The sequence below is a fragment of the Tachysurus fulvidraco genome, chromosome 21, assembly GCF_022655615.1.
Source record: "Tachysurus fulvidraco isolate hzauxx_2018 chromosome 21, HZAU_PFXX_2.0, whole genome shotgun sequence".
Classification (NCBI taxonomy): Eukaryota; Metazoa; Chordata; class Actinopteri; order Siluriformes; family Bagridae; genus Tachysurus; species Tachysurus fulvidraco.
This window is the reverse complement of record NC_062538.1, coordinates 6,892,876-6,902,737: the sequence shown is the minus strand read 5'-3', so window position 1 is coordinate 6,902,737 and position 9,862 is coordinate 6,892,876.

The window sequence follows — 9,862 nt, the reverse complement described above, 5'->3', positions numbered from 1 at the left end:
CTTTAGAGTACAGCGATCAGGACACACAGCATCACTGAAGCGACTCACCTCTGTTTTCCCCGGGCTGCCTCCACAAGCTGGCAGTGGTTCACAATTTTGAGTTGAGCCCTGGGAATATTTGTAGATGACAGTTCAGGGCTGTGCTTCTGCAGACATGGGAATCGTTCTTCTGCAAACATTTTTTCTATAAAGTTCAGTGAAAAATAAATATAGTAGTATAATATGAGGTAGAAGAACACATACATTTTCTATACCACTATATCCTACGCACTGTCACGGAGAGCCTGGAGTCTATCCTATTAAGGTGCACACACACTCAACCATTCACACACTTCAGACAGAAATTACAGTCAACCTACAACATCTTTGGACTGGGGAGGAAACACCCAAAGGTTGAGGAAAACAGTCAAGAATCGAACCCCTAACCCTGGAGGTGTGAGGCAGGCATCTTAAGCTCGAATCCACTCTGACTTCAGCTCCAGTGCTGTTTTTAAGCAAAATGATAACCTTTCCCTTCTGCAATGTCATGGCAGTACCTGCATTCCCTTTCTGAAGCACAAAGCCAGCTCAGAATTTAAGCTCATAAATAATGAGCAGTTTAGAAGGTTTAGTGGATTTTCACCCTTTTCTACTCTTGCATGTAAATTAGAATTTCAAAGCCCTTTTTGATGTTTTGTTCTTTGTTTCATTGAGACGTTTCTGCAGTTACAGGTGTGTGAGGATAACAGACACTATAAAAATCTTAAAATGCACCAGAGACATTTTATGCCTTGTATTCTTTTTAATAGATATTCAAATGCACTATAGTCTCTTGATTATAATCAATTAAAGTATATACTCCTGCTTAGTAAGTAGAACAGAAGGTTTTTTATGTTTACTATTTTTATAGCCATCTGGTGCAATATTGCAACCGTCTGATAAATCAAAATGGTTGATTTTTTTATATGAATATAATATTACATGAATTCAATTCTGGTGGCACAGTGAGTAGTGCTGCTGCCTCATCTGCTGGATTGATGACTCTAAATGACTAAATGATGATATTCCTATGAAGTGTATATTCAGTGACTCACACCTAATGTTCCTGAGTTGACAGCTTCCTGTCCGGGTTGCCAGAGCATACTATCTGATCTACATATTTGATTTGGTACAGGTTTTATTCCCTTCCTTTGTGACCGGCACTAAGAGGTAACCCCTGAGTGGACACGTTGGTTCGCAGCCCGTGACTCAAACCACTAGACCATTGCAGGATCACCAGGAAACTATCACCTTGGCTTGGTATTTTTATAGTTGTTATCACCCAAATGGTCAGGTGATACTCTTGTTTAATGTAATACCCTTTCTGATGTGTATCTTGGAGTGGAATCTGGGTGCATACAACCTTTAATTTTTTTCATTATTATTATTATTATTATTATTATTATTATTATTATTATTACAGCCTGACAAATTCTCTATCTTTACACTGTGCACTGCTTGTACAGTACCTGTTCTTTATATTACAGGGGCTTTGTGTCATACCTTTGTTTTGAGTATAGTCCAGTCTCCCTATCATTGCTTTATCGCAGTGTGTCCACCTGTTTAGTATTAGGCAGTAATTACTTTGTCTGTTGTTTCTGTGCCACATTGCAAAGTCTTATCATGTCTTTATTGTCTCGATAAGTCTTGTCTAGTCCGAGCTTCGTACATCATTGTTCTCCCTTATATGGTTAGGGATTCTCCTAACTTGCTCCTGCAAACCTGTGTTAGAAACATCCTAATAACCTTCTACTTTCTTAATGCAAAATAAAGCAACAAATACTGACCATTTTAGACTGAATTATTAAGGCAAAGTAACAAGTCACCCATGCCTTTTGTGCTGTACTGTCTTCAGACAAAAGGCAAGTGTCTCCTTCTTCCTCCTGGCTTGCTAGGCTAAATTGTGTATGGATTTTTCTGTCCTAGTTTCTGAGCTGATGTGTCCTAAGGTCCCATGTCACATCTGTTGAATTTTTTTTTCCCTGCTGCCGTCTTACAGCCTCGAATCGACCCGTCTCACCAGGGACTGTGAAGTGCTCACACGTCTTCTCTGGCAGCAGCTGGAGAGAGTAGGTCCTTGAAGAGCATGCTGGGAATGTGACACAGTATATGACTGTTTCTTTTCCTACTGAACATACCTGGATTGTGTGGTGTTTAATAAAGCAGTGGAGTTACATTGCAGAATAATGTCAGTTGTTAGTTGGGTTTTAGATGTAGAATATCAGCAGATGTTTGTGCTAGCAGGATTCTTAATGACAGTAATTATCACCTCAATTAGTGAGCATGTAATCATGTAGAGAAAATATGTTTACTAAGTAACTAATACCTCATGTCAAGCGAATTTAAAAAAAATGGAAATGGAGAACCATCTTAACTAATGCACTATGGAGTGATTGAGTTCACCTTGAGAAAGAAAACCAACAATCCTTTATTAATGATCTCATTTCTTCAGCCATTAAGCCATCTGCTTTTTTATGACCTTGATCAGCTGGTAACGGAAGAAATCACAGAATATGTTTAGTGGTTTGGGAAAACCTGACAAGCAGGGAGATTTTTTCTGAGTTCAAATCTTGACAAAACCATCCATGACCAGGAGAACTGGAGAGCAAAACTGCCTGTGCTTTGTGAGTGGGAGGATTGGCATACATTATATCCTGTTTATCCCTGTGACACTAGCCATTTTAGTAGCATCTATAAAACTGGGGAGAAAATAATAAAAAATATAATTTAGGCTGCATCTCAGTCAGCTCTCTAGCTACCTAGGATGTGAACTCTGGCTCACTACACATTGAGATACTGAATTTCTGGAGACATTCAAATTTCCTCATCAGTCGCTGTAAAAACCCAACTGTAAAAATATTTAAGTTTGTCATGGTACTTTAAACAAAACGGTAGGCTAGCTGGTGGACTTTTTATTTAAGTCGTTAAATACTTTAACGTCATTAGATTCAACTAAACCATATATAGAACATCAAATGTATCTGCTAAAAACTGACATAACTAATCACTCGAGAGCAACAACAACAATAAGCTACTCACATTTGTAGAAGTCACATGAGAGTTTGTCAGCCATTGTTTTTAGAACAAACATCACTTCCAGTAAGAGAACATAGTGAGCAACAAATGCTCTCTGGTTTTAACAGTGTATTGTTAGAGTTTTTCAGGGAGTGAAAGTTCCAGTTCACTGAAAGGATTTTGCAATTGAGAGAGAAACAGGCTTTAAAATCACAGATTTCATGAGTCAGTGCCCTGACTACAGAACTAGGGAGCTGATTGAAATGCATTTTGATTCTGTCTAAAGTGCCTAAAGTGTTATATCCTCACACGGTGAATGTCACCGTGTTTTAATAAACGACATTGTAAAACTAACACTTGCACCTTGTTGTTTTTTTATAGGGATTACTCGACTCTAAACCGGCAGAGAAGCTCATCATTGTTACATCAACAAGTTTCCGTACTGTAACTTTTCCTGTGCGCTTGCTCTGTCATTAGATGTTTTTGTTGTTTGTGTTTCCAGTTGTATGTACAACCTGTTGTTTTGTGTAGAAAAGGCCACTCGATAAATGAAACGAATCATCCTAAATACGCTGTCTTTCCTGAAAGCTATTAAACGGATTGATGGAGTTGCTTACAAACATGTAAACCTATGCCCTTTTGCTCTTACAAACTCGATGAGCCATTAATAAACACCATCCTGAAATCCTCATTAGCGCTGGTTCTGCTTCATTGGTAATCATTTTCAATTAAAATGCCTCCTCTTTCTATGTTTCCATCACAGTCACCAGAGACACTGAGTCTGTAAAGAATCATGGATTCAATTAAAATAAATAGATGTGTGTGTGTGTGTGTGTGTGTGTGTGTGTGTGTGTGTGTGTGTGTGTGTGTGTGTGTGTGTGTGTGTGTGTGTGTGTGTGTGTGTGTGTGTGTGTGTGTGTGCGTGCGTGTGACCGCCCCAACAAAAACACACACATTTCCTTTTATTTTAAATATTAAGTGGTTTTTTTTTGTTTTGTTTTTTTTTTTGGTGTTTTTTTTTGGGGGGGGGGGGATTTATAAAGATAAAGAAGAAAAATAAATGCTCTTAGCTGATAAGCTGTAGTACCTCAGTTCTGCCAAATTGAAGCCATTAAAAACAAATTAGGAGAGCAATAAAGTGTGTGTATACAGTAAATTCATATTGTTTTAAGTAAAAGTTCAATTAATGTTGACATCTCTGTGTAAAGTAAGCTGTTGAATTTTCTCTGCTTAAAATGTAAAGGGAAAAAAGGTAAACCATCATCAGACATTCTCTGCTGTTATCATATTCACCTTTGAATGAATACTGAATTAAAAAAGCACTTGTTTTAGACCACGTATGCAGTCATGACATATAATTGGAGCTTGTAATCAGTTCGACTATGGCTTAGTTATCTGTCATGATTAGCATAACATCTGTCAGAGCTGAATGTTTCTGTTAATTACCAGTCTTTTTTTCCCCTGCCTTGCGTGCAAACGTGTCCTCGGGCAGATATGAGGACAGTCTGACTACAGAAAGCATCAGTGTTGCTTTGTCCTGTGGAGTAAAGTACATCTGTGTTCAGATCCGCAGCGGCTTGTGACTGTAGGTTTTACTTTGGGCAGGATGACATTAATAATCACATAACCTCAAGCAAATTAAGTTGAGAGTCTATCACACTTTCACTATCTATTGAATGTTTTGAGGAACCCTTTAATAAGCAGTTGAGAGTCTGTGACATGCAGTCATCTGCCAGACAGTCTGGCAGCTTGTTTCCCATCACAGTGCTTGAGATGAACACAAAAGAGCTGAAAGCACTGACAGCCTGACAGGATTCAGCAAAATTTCCAATATAGTTAAATCTAAAACATGCAAAAGTCCTGAAAATACATATAAAACATTTAGTCATTAGAAAAGGAAGACACCATTTCTTTTCTGATTTTTAGTCATTTTGTGAGAAACAAGGTCAGTGTCCCAATCTTTATAATCTAGCTCTCACAAGAAATACTTCTATACGTCATGGAAACCATAGACACTTTGTACTGATATCTTTGCTGAATTTATTATATTGAATTCTGCTTTTTTTTTTTACTAGAAATCATGATCTTAGGCACATGGTATTTAAAAAAAAACAATAAAAACAAAATAAGACCTTATCATGATAAACAAGCAAGCATGGGGCAGCATGGTTCCTTCCCTAATGGGCCTCTAGAAGCTCTCAATGCTGTGTTTGTCCAATATCCAAAAATAAGTCTGTGGTTAAAGCTAAATGTGGCTGTGTGCACACTGCTGGAGGATAACACAACATCCAGAAAGGTGACCAAATCAACTGGAACTTTGGTTTATATGCAATAAAAAAGCAAAGCAAAAAATTGTTTGTTACACAATAGAGCTAAAAGCTGTATTTCCTTTATAGAACCCAAAATGGTTCTATCACTTCCTTCATGTGTTATGGTTCACTAAAATGGACCCAATGGTGTTTTTTAAAAGCAATTATTATTATTATTATTATTATTATTATTATTATTATTATTATTATTATTATTATGATGATGATGATGATGATGATGATGATGATGATGATGATGATGTAGACAATTCAAACACAAAATAATGCATTGTTATGACAAAAATGTATCTAGCATTGATAACAGCAAAAAATCTTTCTATCATATCAATTTAAATTATTTCACAAATGTAATAACTTTAATCACATTTATTTATTTATTTATTTTTATTTTTTTATATACTTTTTTCTCAAAGCAGCTTCTGTAAAGCTGCTTTGAGACAATGTGAATTGTTTAAAGCGCTATACAAATAAATTTAATTGAAAGAAGAAAAAAGTCGGTGATGTCATTGAATTATAGAACCGTTTTAATAAAAAATGTTCATTGCTCTCCAAAGATTCAACATAAGATAAGAACAAAACCCCAAAGAACCTTAAAAAAAAGAGTAGTGTTAAAATGGATGGTGTTTTGGTTTCTTTAGAAATGCATCATTAAAACAACCAGCCAGTGGTACATAATAGCAAACATCTTAGTTGAGACTAAAAGTAAAACATGATTTGTCTTAAAGCCAGTTCTCTGGGTCACACCAGTCCTGTGTTACACTTTAAGTCTCCTTAATTTTCTGCTTGTACAACTCTGGACCTGAATAATTTAAGGCTTTTGTTTCTCTTTCAACCTGATTAAATGACTCAAGAATCTTGAACACATTTATACGTTTATAAGCTCAAAGATTTGTCTTTAAAAATGTCCTTGACACTGATTTCTGAATAGATTTGAATAAGTTTTATGGAGGTTACTGTGCAATTTAAAACACAAAAGCGTTCGTATCACATCAGAAATGTTCATTTTGGGTTTTCATTGGATGTTCCACTTTGCTATGAAACCTATTTTACAGTGATCTGTCACATAAAGACATATGAGAGTCTATGGTGAGTTGCTCTACATTTGATGAAATCCGACGAGGCAGGTCTGGGTCAGTCAGCTCTAGACAGGTTCAGTTTGGGTCTCCTCAATCTGTCGTCAGTTTCCTGTCCTCTGGGATTTTATTAAGGAATTATTCATGTTTTCCATCTTTATTTTTGTGAGCCTGAATGACTCATTAATCTTTGGCTCTGAGTAGTTTGACACTGGGGGCATAAACTCACTATAAAATTTGCATTTGAATCCAGTAAAAGGCAAATGACAGTGTGCTTCATGGGGTAAAGTTTGCCTCCTCCTTTCACGCTCCAGGTCAGACCTGGATATCATTTCTTTGTCACTTTGCATTCTGTACATTTTCTGTATGGATTTAATGTGCTTAGGGAGTAAATAGTCTTAATATCAAAAATAGAGCTTTGTTATAATGGGCCCCTGAGGATGAAGCCCTATACACATGAAACAAAATGCTTGCATGTGAATATGCCATAATCCTAATATTTCGTAATCAATCAGTAACACACTGTGCTTGTGCTAGGTACTACTGCACTACTGCATTATTTTGTCACTGCTGCCTTAAAAAAAAAATCACTGTTCTATTAACAAATACTGGCACAGAGATTAAGGTCATATATAATAACCAAATAATAAGCCAGTTATGTTTTTCATTAATGAATACAGAACTGTTACAAATGAATTTCTTCAACAAAAAAAAAAAAACAAAGCAATATAATAAATGGACAAACCTTTAGCAGCTTCGAAATCAGCTAATAAAATTATAATATAATTCACATTACACAGCCAGCGAGCCAGTCCAGATCTCTACAAAATCAGGCTAAGCATTGATTACATTTCAAAGTCCATCATTTTCACATAATCTAATGCAATATTTCATAATGGGAAAGTCTCTATTGAATGTAAAGTTGTAATTCATTAGGTGTAATTCATTGATTCAGCTTTAGTAACCGCTTTATCCTTATCAGGGTTGCAATTGATCAATCCCAGGAACACTGGGTGCAAGTCACATGTTGCCAATCCACATGCTGACATATTTTTGGACAGTAGGAGATAGTCAAAGAACTTGGAAACATGGACACAGCGCAACAGAAAAGTGTTTGTAACTGAAAGTGTTTGGATGAATGATTTTACACTGTCCTCTGTATATCAGAGCAAAACCAGCCAATCACAGGCTTCCTTGTGCTCAGGTATGTGGAAGAGGGTAGATAGTGCATTCCAATGATTTTTCAGCTGCCATGTGATGTAGAAACAGCAGTTATTCACTATTGAAGTAGATGACTTCCTGTGTCTTGGAAGCACATGCTAGCCTCTACCTTTTAATTATGGTTGGGATTTTGGGATTGTTTTATGATAGTGAAATGCTTTTTAGTGGGTGGGAATTGGCAAATTACCAAATTGGGAGTACTTGATTGAGTACTTGAATAGAAAATTTAGTATTTGAATAGAATTTTCAATAAATTTTTTTGTGTACAAATTTAACAATGAAAATTGTCACAAATCAGCTTTAGAGGAATATATGAATTTAGGACATAAATGACTAATTTTAAAGGTAGATGCAACAGAGGCAAGGAAAAACTAGGAAGGAAATAGGAAGGAAATTAGGAAGTATCGGGAAATATTAGGAAGAATCCTTGAGAGGAACTCATCCTTATCTGAGTGGCACTTTATGCAAAAAAATAAAAAAATTGTTTCCATCTATAACTGTGTACTGTATGGTCAAAAATGGTGGTTGTTTATCCAGGAAATTCATTCTAGTTTCTAGTTTTGATTGTATTTACTTCTCTGTGTAAAGGTACAGTAGAATGCGGGGGCAAGAGGTTCCGGGATCCGGGGGCAAGAGGTTCTCCTTGCTGGCGATAGACACTAGCCTCCTGCAGCAGGAAGACATTCATCATGCTCAAGCCAGCTGTCAGAAAAAAGATTCACCTCTGGATCTAAGGAAGGGATAGAGGAACAGATACTTTGTTTTCCAATATCTGTACTTATGAGAAGAGGAAGGTGGTCAGTGGATCCATATGTTTGACTGTCAGTGTTTAAAATAAGTATATACTAGTGATGGCTACCACCTACATTTTCTTTTAAGATATTCAATTCAATTTTATTTCTATAGCACTTTAAACAATTGACATTGTCTCAAAGCAGCTTTAATTCAATTCTATTCTATTCAATTCAAGTTTATTTGTATAGCACTTTTTACAATGGGCTTTGTCTCAAAGCAGCTTTACAGAACATAAACATAGAACAGAAGGTAAACATAAAGAGAAATATAGAGAATTAATATAGTAAAAATTCAAGATATACAGTATATAGTTCAGTGTGTATGTATGTATGTGTGTATGTATGTATGTGTGTATGTATGTGTGTATGTATGTATGTATGTATGTATGTATGTATGTATGTATGTATGTATGTATGTATGTATGTATGTATGTATGTATGTGTATTTATCCCAATGAGCAAGTCTGAGGTGACTCAGGCAGCAATGGCAAGGAAAAACTCCCTTAAATTGGTAAGGAAGAAACTTTGAGAGGAACCAGACTCAAAGAGGAACCCATCCTCATATGGGTGACACTAGAGGGTGTGATTACAAATATACAGTCAAACAAATGTTGAATTGGTGTAAAGGTCACATGGAGTTCAGATCTCCTCTTGGTATCATAGAGTCCAACTGGAGCTGGTAGATCTGTAGATGTCTCAGGATTCTCAGAGTCAGCCTCATCTCAGTTGAGGTCCAAAATCTTCATCGCACAGAGCAAAAGAAACATAATAGAACAAGTTTATTATACAAAGATAAATTTTATATAAAAATGCAAGATTAATATTAGACATATACTTAAATGTGTTTGTATTTATCCACAATGAACAAGCCTAAGTTGACTGTGGTGAGGAAGAACTCCGTGAGATCAATCTGACTCAAAGGGGAACACATCCTCATATGGGTGACACTGTAGGGTTTGATTGTAATTTATTATAAACACTGGAGTGTGTTGTTATGAATAATGTCCATTCTATATTGATTAGGAGGTTGTCCACAAAGTCCACATGTACTTGCCATCTCCTTTTTGACTGTCAGAAATCCTCGTGAAGTGGAATCCTACTGGAACTTCTCTAGATGCCTCAGGATCCTCACAGTGTTATCCTTTTCTCACTAAAGATAATAATAACAATGATGGTGTTTGTTGCCTCATCTCAGATTTGGTTTCAGCTTGATGTATACGTGATGTATAAATATTATCTCCTCTTGGTTGGCAGATTATGCAAAAAGGTATCTTGTCAGGGTCAGCAACTGTTAAATAAATATCTAAGAAGTGAGAATGACAATGTTCAATGAGGCTGATCCTAAATTTGCCCTAGTGTCTACTTGTGAAACATGCAAAGTGATTTTTGCTTTGTTATCTATGGCTAATAT